This window comes from Neopsephotus bourkii, unplaced genomic scaffold (genome assembly GCF_033783945.1).
Source record: "Neopsephotus bourkii isolate Nb327-2 ecotype Australia unplaced genomic scaffold, CSIRO-AGI_Nbou_v1 NB_121, whole genome shotgun sequence".
Classification (NCBI taxonomy): Eukaryota; Metazoa; Chordata; class Aves; order Psittaciformes; family Psittacidae; genus Neopsephotus; species Neopsephotus bourkii.
The window spans coordinates 1,566,251-1,580,174 of NW_026900638.1; the positions used below are offsets into that span (position 1 = coordinate 1,566,251).

General features: G+C 40.0%; 1 long non-coding RNA gene across 1 annotated transcript; it reads right to left on the reverse strand.

Moving 5' to 3' along the window:
* Positions 1–769: 769 nt before the first annotated feature.
* LOC133218769 (uncharacterized) lies at positions 770–12,634 on the reverse strand. Its single transcript, XR_009727261.1, has 3 exons — positions 12,584–12,634; positions 1,315–1,401; positions 770–1,231 (listed from the first exon to the last, which is right to left on the reverse strand). It is a non-coding gene; the product is annotated as an uncharacterized LOC133218769 (long non-coding RNA).
* Between the last annotated feature and the right edge of the window lie 1,290 nt (positions 12,635–13,924).

Below are 13,924 nucleotides of genomic sequence, written 5' to 3' on the forward strand. Positions count from 1 at the left end.
AGAGAACTAGCAAAGACCCTCATTTACTCATTATTATTGCTTAGTATGTTAGCTGTAATTTGTGTCTTGTGAACCGTTTATGTGAACTCTTAGATTATGGAAGGAAAAAACAACATAGCATGGATTCCCACCTTTTTTTAGGCTAGATGAAGAAAAAGCAGGACAAATCCTCTTACTATTTTTTGTTCTTAATACTATTTTGATCTATAGAGCTCTTGATATTACTCCTGGGATACCCTGATTAAAGACAACAAAATACTCTCAATTATTATTTATAAATTATTTAAGAATGAAGACAATTTAAAAAATAATAAGGAAATGCAAACAACCTAAAGGCTCTGAGACACTATCACTTCTGTCTTTTCTCAAAAGCATATTTTAAGTATAATACATTTTATTTTATTATTTTATTTCTCTTTCCAAAACAGTAAGGAACAGTAGGAGTATTGTGATATCCTTGACAACTGAGCATATCACTCAAATAGTGTCAGGGCATCTAAATACTTCTTAGTATATCATCAATATACAAGACTGGTTTGGAAAGGGCAAGCTTTATTCACCAGGTTAATAAAACTGAGAATACAGCTAACCTGCTCAGTACAAAAAAAAAACTCTAGGATTTTTCATCAAAATGTCATTGTTCTCTTCTGGCTTCCAAAACCAATATACAGAAATGAATGTACATCGCATTCATGAAGCACTAAGGTGGTTTATATGGAAGGCTCTGATGCAGGTTCTGTCCAGATTGAAGTTTCCAGCAGATATTGTAAAAGCTTAGGTAAAATGAAAGTTGTCTCTCCATGAAATAACTCATCTAAACACAGTAGTGAAGGTCAGATTTTTCATCTTGAGTTTTTACACAAAAAAAGGACTCTCACACCTTTTTTTGTTATTTTCACATCATTATGAAGTGGGTCTTTTTATTATTTTGGAGGTAGCAAAGGCAGAGAAAATCAAAGGTCGCAGTGAGCACACGGTCAAGACTGGTGAGACAAGGGTTTCACCAGCTACTGGAGAGTCCTCTGTGTATGGGTATATTTGTGTGAGTTTGTTAGGAATACACCCTCAGTCTCTCTTCTGGCCGCACAAAGGGTAGGAGGTTGCAGCAGCCTGGCTTTAATTGGGTAGAGAAGCAAGGTCTCCTCTAGTGCAGAATGTCCTCTGGGTTTTGTGTCTGGTGGACTGAGAAGGAAAACTTCCCTTGTCCTGAAGATTTCCACAGCTAAAGTCCCTTAAATCACAAAAGCATAAAGAATTTGTTAAAGGAAAATTCAGTTGCTGGACTGTAATCCAGTCTAAGAAAGTCATACTTACATCTAGTTCCTTAAAACAAAGATGTTTTCTTAGTATTTTCATCCCTTACAGGTATACATTTTTCTTGATTTGAAATACTAGTAGTCCCTGTTGAAATATAACAATCTTTCACGAAAGATTCAAAACAAATAGGTCCCATATTTCACATTTTTCAATCCCAGTTCCTATATTTTCAGTAAAATTATATGATTTATGTCTATTCAGTGATACAAGTCGATGCTTACTTCTGTCTACTATCGCACCTCTGAAACTTTCAGTGATCAATGATCTTTCTCTGGCAATTTTGTTATGCCATAGTTTTTTGCCTTGGCAATAATGTAGAGTAAATCTAAAGTCTTTCACCTTCGCATTGTCTCTGCTACTCAGCCACCAAAATGGAAACCGTTCCGAGTTAGTTCCTAATCGACTTCTGCATTTATGAAGCCATCGTGAAAAGAAACTTCACTGTATTGTTCATGACACTTTGTGGGGTTTCTATTCTAGTGCATTTCAGTATAAAAGTATAATGATGATTTTGCATAAATGTATAAAAGAAGCGATCAAAGAAATGTATCAGAAACTAATACACTTTGAGAAGTAAGTCACAGCTACTGGCTATCCAGCATGACATTTTACAGTTTCCACCTGATTAGCGCTATGTAGATATTAAGTTAAGATCAGGTTGGCTATTATTTAAAGCTGTTCAATAGTTATGATGATATTAGGAAATCAATTTATTTCATATCTGCTACCCCCTTGAGTATTGTTTTTTGTCTGACTGGATTGCGAAAGAAAGTAAACTCCGCAGGTTGAGATAAGAGCAGTCCAATAACTAAAGTACAATATACTACTACTAATAATAATAAGGGAAATAAAATGGGGAGAGAATATAAAACTAAAAAGGGAAAAGAAAAAAACAACCAATACACACAAGAGATGCTCAATGCAATTGCTCACCATCTGCCAACCAATACCCAGCCCAAACCAAGCAGTGATCTGGCCTTTCCAGATAACTCCTCCCAGTTTATACACTGGGCATGACATGCTGTGTATGGAATACCCCTTTGGCTAGTTTGGGTCAGGTGTCCTGTCCCTGCTTCCTTCCAGCTTCTTGTGCCTCTCCTCACTCACAGAGCACGAGACTGAAAAAGTCCTTGATTAGAGTAAACATCACTTAGCAGCAACTAAAAACATCAGTGTGTTATCAGCATTGTTCTCAGAGTAAAGTCAAACCACAGCACTGCACCAGCTACTAGGAAGGAGAAAAAATGAGTGTTACAGCTAAACCCAGGACAGCACCAGCTACTAGGAAGGAGAAAAAATGACTGTTACAGCTACACCCAGGACAACATCTACCCCTTATTCCATACCATTCACGTCATGCTCAGGTCCCACATTTTTCAGATGGTAACTGAAAATAAATATCCCTGTATTTGTTTCAACCCACAACGTTTCTCAGCCTATTTTTTTCCCTGCCCCACTAAGGAAAGGGAGTGAGTAAACAACAGGGTAAAAGTTTACCTGCATTCCAAAGCTAACTCATCATATGTGTTGCACTAAGACTGTTTTCCCCATGATATCATTTTATATTTATCTGTTTTGAATTTCATTTGATATTTTATTGCCTATATACTCTGATCTCTAAGGTACTTCTGAAATTCTTCACAATCTGTCCTTTTCCTAAGTGCCTCATATAACATTGGATCATTATTATTAGCATCATATTATGACCATATAGATCATCCCCCTTCTTTAGGTCATTTCTTAATACGTTAAACAGACTGAGTTCCAGGAGAGACCCTTGCACAACTGCTCTGATGACCATCCTGCATTGCAAGAAATGACCTTTTACTGTTACCTTTGGATTCCTCTTTTAACTGAAGATTAATGCATATGAGGGTCTTCCCTCTTATCCCATGATAATTAATGTCCTTACAGCCTATGTAGAAGCTTTTGATAAAAATCTATAGGAAATTAGAATAGGCTGTATAGTTCCTACCACTTTAACCCATATGTTTCTTAACCTTTTTAAACAGTATCTTCTACGGAAGCCAATATGACCTTCTCAAAATAAAAAAAAAGCAAACAAACATTCAAATCTTTACTAATTCTATAATTTCTTAGTGTTGCTATTAATTTTCCCATTGGATATCCTGAGTTTAAAGAACTCCCTGAGCAGTCCTGGAAACTTTTTAAGCACTGATATCCCCCATCTTTTTGTCTCCATGTACTGTAAAGTTTAAAGTGAGAGGTTATATACTACTATTAGTAATGCATTTATTGAATCTGTGAGCTCCTATACATCTCTAGAGGCAATATAATCTGGTCCTGGTAATTTGTTAGTGTTCATTATATCTGTCTATATCATAACCTCTTCCACAGTTGATTTCACAGGTGTTCAATTACAGCACTTCAACATCGCCTGGGAATCCTGTGTTGAGTTCTGGTCCAGAATCCTTTTCCCTGTCTACCTGGGCACAATGCAGGAGATTCTTCTCAAAAACCACCATGGACTGGACAGATACCACTGTGGACAGAGACTGTAGTTCTTCCTTTAATTCAGTATATTAGTGGTGTCTCTAGTTGTGGGATATCTGTTCTGTCTGTTGGGATATCATTCTATCTGTTGCTGATCAGGGTTAAAACCCAAACATCAAATATTTTAAAACCTCTGGCGTAGTTATTCAAGAAGAGACTCTTTTAAGCCCCCTGCTGAAACTGTGAGCCTTTACAGAACAACTAAATATTCATTGGGCAAAAGACTCTCTGATCCTAGTGATTAGGGTATTCATATGGCAGGGGAGACACGAGTTCCTGACATTCTAATGAATATTTACATAATTCTGTATGAAGTATTCAGTGGAGCAGAAACAGCAAGTTGCCTGACCACTTACCTATAGAATCATAATTTTCTTGCCTTTCAGCTCAATTAATTTTTAATTATGCTTCACAAAGAGGAACAGCCTCAAGAGGAGGAACTGTCTTCACACAATGTCCTAGTGTTTTGAACATCTGTCTAATGTTAGTTTTCAAAGTCCCTCAAAACCAGAAGGGAATTAAACCTGTTGCTCACACTTTCTGAGGATACTGGACAATGAAGGAACCCTGCTACTCCACCGCTTTCTTTCATCATAATCTTTGGAAAAAGTTATACAATTTCTGTGAGGAGGTTCATCATTTTGAATCACAAATGGAAGAGGCAATTATAGTTTCTGAGAGGACTACAGACGATTCCTCACTTTGCTTATTTTTTGGTTCCTGGCTAGATTTGGTGGTTTCCCATCTTGCTGGTTTCTAGCATTTCTGGTACAAATTCTCTGTGCTTCTGTGTACCCCTGCGCATTTTATTCAGAGGGCATTTCAGAATACTTAGGAATCTGGGGAAATGGGAGAATCTCAAGATTTTTAAATACCAACACTCATCATCACCATCATCACGGCTTGACTTTGTGAACGGAGATTTGGGAAGGGCTTTACCCATGCTTACTACAAGTGTGCTGATGACTAAAAAGGCAGATGTGGAATAGGCAAATCTGGTTGCAAAAGGCACAGTGAAAGGTCTGCTTGGGTGGTATAGGTAGGGTGTGATTCTTTCTACGTTGTCTTTTCTCCTCAAGACTAATTCTGCGTGAGTTCTCAAAGGAGACAACAGCGCTATGGAGCAACCAATGTCCTGAACCACCTGCATGCAGGGTTGGGTCTGCGACTTGCAGTGCACATTATCACCTGCCGTTTCATCCCTCGCATGTCACTACAGGGCTTTGTAAGTGTGGGTAAACCCTTCTGGCCTACACAGTGTTTTTTTTAGGTGAGGCACAGAGTGCACAGAACCGGCCCCACACTTTACACCTGAGGTTTATCTGCCAGGGCCTAGTGAGCTTGGATGGCGACAGCAAAGACCTCAGGTGGTAGGTTTAGTTACAGTACCCTTCTCTTAGATGGATGGCCTTACAGAGCTAAACGAGCTCAATCTTCCAGGGTTTGAAGTTAGAGTTGTCCTTCTCCTAGGATGGTTGCCTGAAGGCTAGTGAGCCCACACTTTATCTGACCCTTTAGCTGAGACCTGTCTGTCATGGGAGACCCTACTGGAGGCATATGCCACCACCAGCATAGCTCCCAACCTCACAAGGGCACCCAAGCTCTTTCCCCAAGACAAGGGGGTGTCCATGCAAGAGAAATAACAACACTGCTATAGATGTAACATGGCAAATGTATCTGTGCTTTGTGGTGTTTCATGTTGGTGGCTCTGCTTGCTATTGTGAGGCTACTTCTAGCAAAAGACAGCAAGTGCAATGGAAAGCACACAGAAAATAAATTCATGAATGAACAAAAGTGGCCTTGGAGAAGATACATTATCAAATGTGTTTCCTTCAGAAAATGTCAGCCTGTTAATATTAATCTGCAAAATTAAACTTTTCAACTGAATTCCCTGAAAGGAAAGGTGAGGGGTTGGAGGGGGAGGGGGGGTTAGGAAATGTCAAGATTTCTTCTCCACCCAATGTAAGCTAGGACCACTGTGGACAGAGACTGTGGTTCTTCCTTTAACTATATTAATAGTGTCCCTGGTTGTGGGATATCTGTCTAGTGTCTTGTCTAATTCTGTCCTTTCTGACAAAGAAAAATTAAATAGAAGCTGCTATGTGGCTGTTAGGTCTGAAATTCTGTAGTTCAGCCCATTGCAAATTTGAATCTGAATGTTTGACTTAGACCTATTCTTACCTGGTTTTGTTTGTTTTAACAAGACAAAGTGTAATTCCCTTTCATGAGGTGGTCTTTTCTCACACTGGTGGTTTATCAATGATAGCAAACCCAGAGTCCTGCTATGCTGTAAACATAAGCTGGAGACTTCACTGTGATTTGAAATACTGGAATGAATTGAGTTAACGAAGCAGGGGCAATTCAGAAGCTGGCTGACTCCAGAAAAAGAGCCTGTTCATGTGACTGTTAAAGTATTTATACTCATGTATTAATTGCCTTGTCTGGCAAACGCTGTTCACCTAGATGAGCTGTTATCTCACACCTGTACCTGCTTGTTGCAGTGATGTCTAGGCAGCATCCTTCTCATAGCTGTCAACATTATGAACTTGTGTTTTTATTACCGTGATTTTGTATCCAGCCTTATGTTTAGTCATAGGTAAATTAATGTAACTCACTAATAGGTCTAGTGCTTATTTCCAGCTGTACCTTCTCTCTGTCAAAGCAGGATGTCATCTACCACAGTAGGAAAGTAATGGCATATATCCAACAGTACAGAAACAAGACAGAAACAGAAAATCTGTGTATCACTGTAGACGGCATGTATAGCTATTTTACACCTTTGGGTAAACCACCAGCACATGTGGTTATTTCTGGTAAGGAGTAGTGAGTTTTTTCTCCTTTACTATAACAAAAATAAGAAACTTGGTCAGCCTTCTACTCTCACAGCTTCAGTGGTTAATTATCTTTAATAATGTTAAAACAAGATAAAGAAGGGGTAAAAAAACTCCAAAACACAGCAGGAGATTTCATCTGAGATTTTGGGGGAGAGAAAGGTTCAGTGGCTATAATTCAGTTGCTCTGGGGTTCATTTATCCCTGTGAGGCACTGAGCAAAGCATCTGACTCATGACTCAAAGGACCTCAGCCCAAAAAATGAGATTTGTACTGGTCTTTGGCCCATAATTTCAAATTTTCAATCCGGAAAAGTATGAATTCCAGCACATTTTCTATTTTAAGCAAAAGTTTTCCATTTATTCACTTACTTCTAATAGCACTGAGCAGCCCAGCACCTGATTCATGCCCAAGGCTATGCAGAGCTTCCAAAGGAGGCTTTCTACTGCTTGAGTTTCCCAAGGAGCCCCATGCCACAACTATTGTAAGTCCATATACAAAACATGCTTATTGGTTCCTGTGTGCACCAGAAAACGTGGTGGCTGCTTTTCCAGGGCAAACTCACTGACATGATGGGGCTGCTTTCATGCAGCAGATTAACAGGCAGCAGAACTTTGGAGGGTCTGTGTTTAGTTCTCCCCTCTGCTTAATGGGACTTAACTCTTGCGTTTTTGGCAAGTTGCTTAGCCAATAGATTCAAGGCAGCTTGGAGGCAGGGCAGGATGCATCAGCAGAGCCAGATGAAAAGCCTTGCAGTGTGCACAGTAAGAGTTCGGAATTCATTGGGCTGGAAAGAGAACATGAAAACAAAGGAAACTCTAACAGTGAGGCTGGGGATGTCCTCTGGGAAGAAAGGAAGGCTTCAGTTCCACTTCCAAGGGCTGTCTACATGTTTTTCACCATTGTGATTTCATGCGAAATGTATAATGTCCAAGCAGCAGGGATTGAGTCTGTTTCTGCCCACAGTCACTGGTGTTATAAGCACTAGACTGCTCCATGAAGTGAGTTTTAAAATGAACTTTCAGCATCTGGGTCAGTCCTGCTTCTTAAAAGTTGTATTAGGTCCACAGGTATTGAAACAAAGACCATCAGAACAAGTTATCTCCTTTATAGTTATTCTCCTGCAAACTCACACTCCCTTTAACCAAGTCTTGGCAATGATAAAATCCATATCTATAATCTGCAGACTTTCTTTTCCTAAGTCAGTCTAGCAGAATCTACAGAAGGTTCACAGGGAAGACACAGCTGGTACCTCAGCTGCCTGATTTCTGAATGGACTGAGCCAAAGACAGGGCAGCCTGCCAGCTCTCTGGAGCCAGAACTGCCTTCCTCTTCATAATCAGATTTATGCAAATATCCTGGCAAACGTCTAAAGATACCTGGATTTAGTCAGGAGAGGCAGAGGCATGTAGAGGGCTCACATCCTGCTCTCCCTTCTCATTATAGTCCCCTGCATCGTGTCACATAGCTGGAGCCACACAGTTAAACCAAGTCTGTGTTATTCCCTGGGCTTATTTTCTGACAGAAATCTCCATAAACACCAAACAAGCCAACAAAAACACAGGTGCTCTGTCAGAGAGGAAGAATTTCACTATTTGCTTACTGTTCACAAGCATACTCTGAGCTTGTGACTGCAGTGAGTTGAGAGGGATCAATGAAGTGATGCAGGGTAGGAAACATACTATGCTTGTGTTTCCTGAGAGATAATCAATAGTGTCAGATAGAAATACTGAGACATATACAGAAACTGAACTGCATCTTCTAGGATATGAATGGCTTGTTATACCTCTGGTCGGTCACATATAATTTTAGTAAATAGACTGATAATTAAATTTAAGTTAATAACTTTGAGGGGCATAAGGAATCAGACTGAAATATTCCCATTTTTCTTTGGATTTTTTTTTTTTTAACTGAGAAAAAACATGAAAGCTGTTCCATAGCCTGATACAAGGGGGTTATTATTGATCTTTAGATAAGCTGCAAGTTACCTGCTGACTTAGAGTATGTGCTTTGCATGTTGTAATTAACCTGCGAGGTTTTGGCCTTTTATTGAATATACAGGAAGGAAATTCTAACTTTGTGTCACATAATAATGCTTGTAATATTAAATCAAATCATAATATTTCTTTTTTGCTGAAGAAATTAAATTATGTTTAGCTTTCTAAATCTCCATAAGTTAGTAAACAGGTTGCAGACCTGGTATTGGGAGAAAACAAGATTGTGTCTCAGTCACTAGTCTCTGAAAGAGGTGATCAAGGATAAGGATCATCTGTGTCTCTTTCTTGCTGACAGGCTTTTAAGTGGAGAGAATAATGGGCAACACTACAGACAGCTGCCAAATACATATGCACTCACAGTGTTACTCAGGAACCTATTAGGAACCTGTTTCCATGCTTCAGGTCAAGGAGTCTCTGACCAAATGTTACAAGCTGCAGTCATCTACAATTCTACAGGTGAAGTTGTTTAGTTAGTTAGTATGAAGGTACATATGAAGCTCACCATCTGGGGTTCACTGTATTAAAAATTCACTAACAGAGCCAGTCTCTTAAGTCATTCAATTGATAAAAAAATAATCAATGAATTCTTCATAGAGCACTATGGTCACACTAATCTTAAGAGGTTGTAGTGGGCATTTCTTTTACAGAGCACATAATTGGCCATTAGATCTGAAACTTATACTAAAGACTCCCTCATCCATTATTGCTTGGATATAAATACACAATTCTGAGATCAATGTGAACATTCATTACCCCTAGCAGATAGGAGAGGAACTGTGACCAGAAAAGTGTTTCTACATTTCAGCATCTCCCAGAGCATCTCCTCAGGTGGTGAAATTTAAGGGTTGACACAGATTTTCTTTCACACTGGCACTGAAAGCCATCTCCATGTCACATCTTCCAGCAGATGCTATTTGGCTGCCTACCAAGAGAAAAGAAAACCCGTACTTCCCATGGATTGCATCTCTGATTTTTACTGCTATCAAGACAGTGTGGTGAGGGAGTTCACAAACTCCTATTTACATGGCAAAGACAGCTTTGCCTTTTTAAACCTGACAACTACCTACAGCACAACTTGAAATAAACAGAAAGTGGGTGCATTTTTCATGTGGGTTCACCCCAAAAACATTAGCTCTTACGCTGAAGGCAGTTTTCTGTCCCATCCCCAAAGTAAATAACGTTTGCACATCAGGTTTTTTGTCATTCCCCTGGATTGGACCCTTTAAGGCAGTTTGAATAATAATCTGGATTTCTTTCACTAGATTCAACACAGAAACCAGCATGCATTTCTGTAAGATATATTGAAGTGTCTCCTGCTGTTCTATGAAGTAGTACTATGAAGGCTTATTATTGCTGGAGTACCATAAGTGAATAGAAAGCCTTGCAAACACATGTAGAGACATAGTGCCTGCTGAGGGAAATCTACACTGTACCTCAGCTAAGTGATGAGAAATCAGGTGTAAGAACTCACATTCTATACACAAGGCAAAACTCAACATTTTCTTTTTATTTTCTTTGTTTTCAATGGCACATTGCAGTTCTGCCCATCTTTTTCTTTGTTTGCCTCGTACTATTTATTGCCTTTAAGAAGATGATAGGGTCAGATGAAGAAGAGACATATATTTGCATCATGAAATAAAATCCACTTCCCCTTTCCTACCATATTGCAGTTTTCCTGACATTTCCAGAAAAGAAGACTGTGAAAAGACACTTGGAAATGCTTTTACCTGATTTCCATGCAGCAGAATTTCTGAACCTTTCATTGGAAAGCTCTACAGCATCATGCCTTGCACATCCCGCATCATCTGTTCCCATCTTGTTGCATATGTAAACTCTTCAGATCTGTGAGGACATGAATACAGTTTAAGAGGAGTTGCAGAGCAATCTCCTAAATGCTGAGAGAAATGCAGGATTTCAGTTCTGATTAGAATGGTTTGCTGGTTGGTATTTGTGATTGATTAGCTCTGCTCTCAATGTATGTTTTAGCTTTAAGGAGAATCAAGCGATCCAGCTAAGCAATACATCTGGGGCACTAACTCCACAGAAAAATACAGTCTTCCTTTTTAAATCTTCCAGCTATAAAATTCTCTTACAGCAAAGTAAGTAGTTTGCTTAAAGTGAACTAAACTGCACAGGGCATAAATTATGGCACCATTGGCTATTCCATAGGGTAGAATCAATCTTTTTCCAGGTATGCACCCTTATATGTACTTACTATTATGAACTACCTGTAGACATTTATACTGAGATATCTGAAAAATGAAGCCCCAGTAAGTTAAATGTGGAAGTTTAGGTGAAGCCTACATCTTGCACCCCAAATTCACATCACTATTAACCCATAATTTCAATTAATTCATTGACCTCTGAAAAAATCTTGCAGCATCACCCTACAAAAATTCATATGAGACTGAGTAAGGTCTGATGGCAGGGACTGCAATGTTTGCTGTACATCCTCAATAGTTTATACCAGCTGGAGGAGTACATTACTGAGCTGCCTCAGATAACACAGGCTGAACTCTAAGTGGAAGCTGAAAGGCAAAGCTAATGAGCTCAGGTGCAATGATGCACTATACTACTTTTCAGACCCAATCTATTACCTCCATAGAGTGTGTAGTCTCTATATAGACCCATCAACTCTCTTGGAGTCACTTTGGGCACCTCTAAGTGACTTTACAGTGCTAACCTGCACTGTTGGCAGGCAGGAATCATCATCCTATTTCCAGCTGGGTCGGTGCCAGCTGACAAAGAAATTTGGAACTTGGGGCAAGCACAGGAGATGTCAGTGGGATCATGGTAGCATTATCTGCTCTGCTGGAAAACTCTTTTAAAAGTCCCTTTGGCTGTCCATATAAACCTTTACTTATAGGCAACTTAGGAAGAGTTGTTAGGACATCTGTAGTCCCCATTGGCTCTTTGAGCCAACTTGATGTGCATAGCAGAAAGCTTATGCTTTTAAGGATAGAAGACCACATTTTCTTTTTTGTAGTGTTTTTCAAATGTGTAATTATAGTTATTTCAATGGAGTAGCTCCTGGCTGATTTCTGCGTAGGTAAAAAGAGTAGAAACCTTACCAAATGGCAAGAACACTGTAAATTTTCAAGAAGTGGATTGTATTATTGACTGATAAAAGAGACTGCTGAGCACCCTTGCACAAGTTTCTTTTCAATTTTACAGAAGGGGATATCACACCTTTTTATAATGTGCTTCGAGACTTTATGACGAAAACAGCTCTCAAAGAGCTAAGTGGCATTGCTATGATATTACAAGTGGACCACATGCAGAAAAAGTCCTATTCTCTTGAATTTAAAAGGTTGTATTCAATCATTTTATAGACAGATAGAAGCATCCTTGTATATGCAAGCCCTGGTCCTCATGGGGTAACAGGCCCAATGCACAGCAGGGCGTAAGCAGTCCAGGAGGTTCCTGGAACACTTTGATGATAACTTCCTTCTCCAATTGCCAGAGGAACCAACAAGGGGGAGGGCTATGCTGGACCTCATTCTTACCTACAGAGAGGAGCTGGTGACGAATGTGAATTTCAGAACTGGTGAGAAATGTGAATCTCAAGGTGTTGTGGTTTAACCCCAGCCAGACAGCTTGTTCACTCACTCCCCCCTTCTTGCCCTCCCTATTCTCGGAGGGATGGAGAGGAGAAGCAAAAAGAATGCAAATCCCATGGGTTGAGATAAGAACAGTTTAGTAACTAAGGTATAACACAAATAACTATTGCTACCACCAATAATAATAATGATAAAGGAAATAACAAGGGAAGAGAATACAACACCTCATCACCAGCCAACCGATAGCTCACACCCCCAGCCCGACCAAGCACCGACCGATACCTCCTCCAACCCTGCTGTCCACTTAGCCCTTCCAGGTAACTCCCAGTTACATCCAAGGCATGACGTGCTGTGTATGGAATACCTCTTTGGTCAGTTTGGGTCAGGTGTCCTGTCTCTGCTTCCTCCCGGCTTCCCCTCCTCCCTGGCAGAGCATGAGGCTCACAAAGTCCTTGGCCAAACCAAAACATCATTGTTTTCAGCTTTGTTCCCAGCCCGAAAGTCAAAACACAGCACTGCACCAGCTACCAAGAAAGAGAAAAATGACTGCTACTGCTAAACCCAGGACACAAGGACAGCCTTGGCTGCAGTGAACATGAAATGATGGAGTTCAAGATCCTTAGGGCAGCAAGGACGAAGGTGCGCATCAATCTCACTTCCCTTAAAAGCAGGAGAGCAGACTTAGGCCTCTTCAGGGATCTGCTTGGTGAGGGTACCATGGGATAAAGCTTAAAGGGAAGAGAGGCCCAATAAAGATGTTCAATATTCAAGGATCCCCTCCTCCAAGCCCAGGACCAATGCATCCTAACAAAGAGGGAGTCAGGCAAAAACACCAGCAGGCCTCCATGGGTGGGCAAGGAGATCTTGGACTAACTCTAACACAAAACGGAAGCCTACAGAGGGCCAAGCAAAGACAGGTAGCCTGGGAGAAATCCAGAGAAACTGAGCAGCCAAGGATCGGGTTAGGAAAGCTGACAGAATGAAATCTCCCACTGAAAGACAGTAATGTTTTTAGTTTTTCTCTCTTACTTTTCTCTCTCTTTTTTCAGTTGCCCTGCCGTAATACTGAAATAAAATTATCTTATTCAGGGGCTGAATTAATGGTGATGCATACAGGGAAGAGAAACAAAGCCTTCTCCCTAAATAAACAGGGAGATCTGAAACCATCTTCACATTCAAATCCAAGGGAAGCACACCAGTAGCAAGTGAAGGCTAATCTAATACAAACAATATTGATTTTTGGATATTATTTCTGTCATTAAAGGATTAAAATTTGGGAAGAGCCCTCCTCTTAACATTTCCCTGAAGTTCTAATACCAATGATCACATTACACCGAAACTCAAGCTTTAAAGAGCTTGAAATGCAGCTACAGCTCTTTCAGATAAAAACCCATTTACTTCACACCCTCCCAAATCCTCTTAGTGCCTTAACAGATTAGTGTGTGAGCAGGAAGCAACAGTTTTTACTTTAATTGAGAGTGATGTTAGTTTCTTCAGCTGATGAAGAGGTGAGTTCATGGGATGGAATGGTGAAAGATTTCATTCAGTTGCAGCCACTCCTCTTAATGATCTGACAAGTGCAGGGAAGGACGCTTTAGTTTTACATATGCTACATTTTGCCACTGTCCAAAAAGAAGCTCAGGGAACTATATTAACATTGGCTTTGTCATAGTGATTATTTTGGCTGGATCAACAGAGTGGTTCA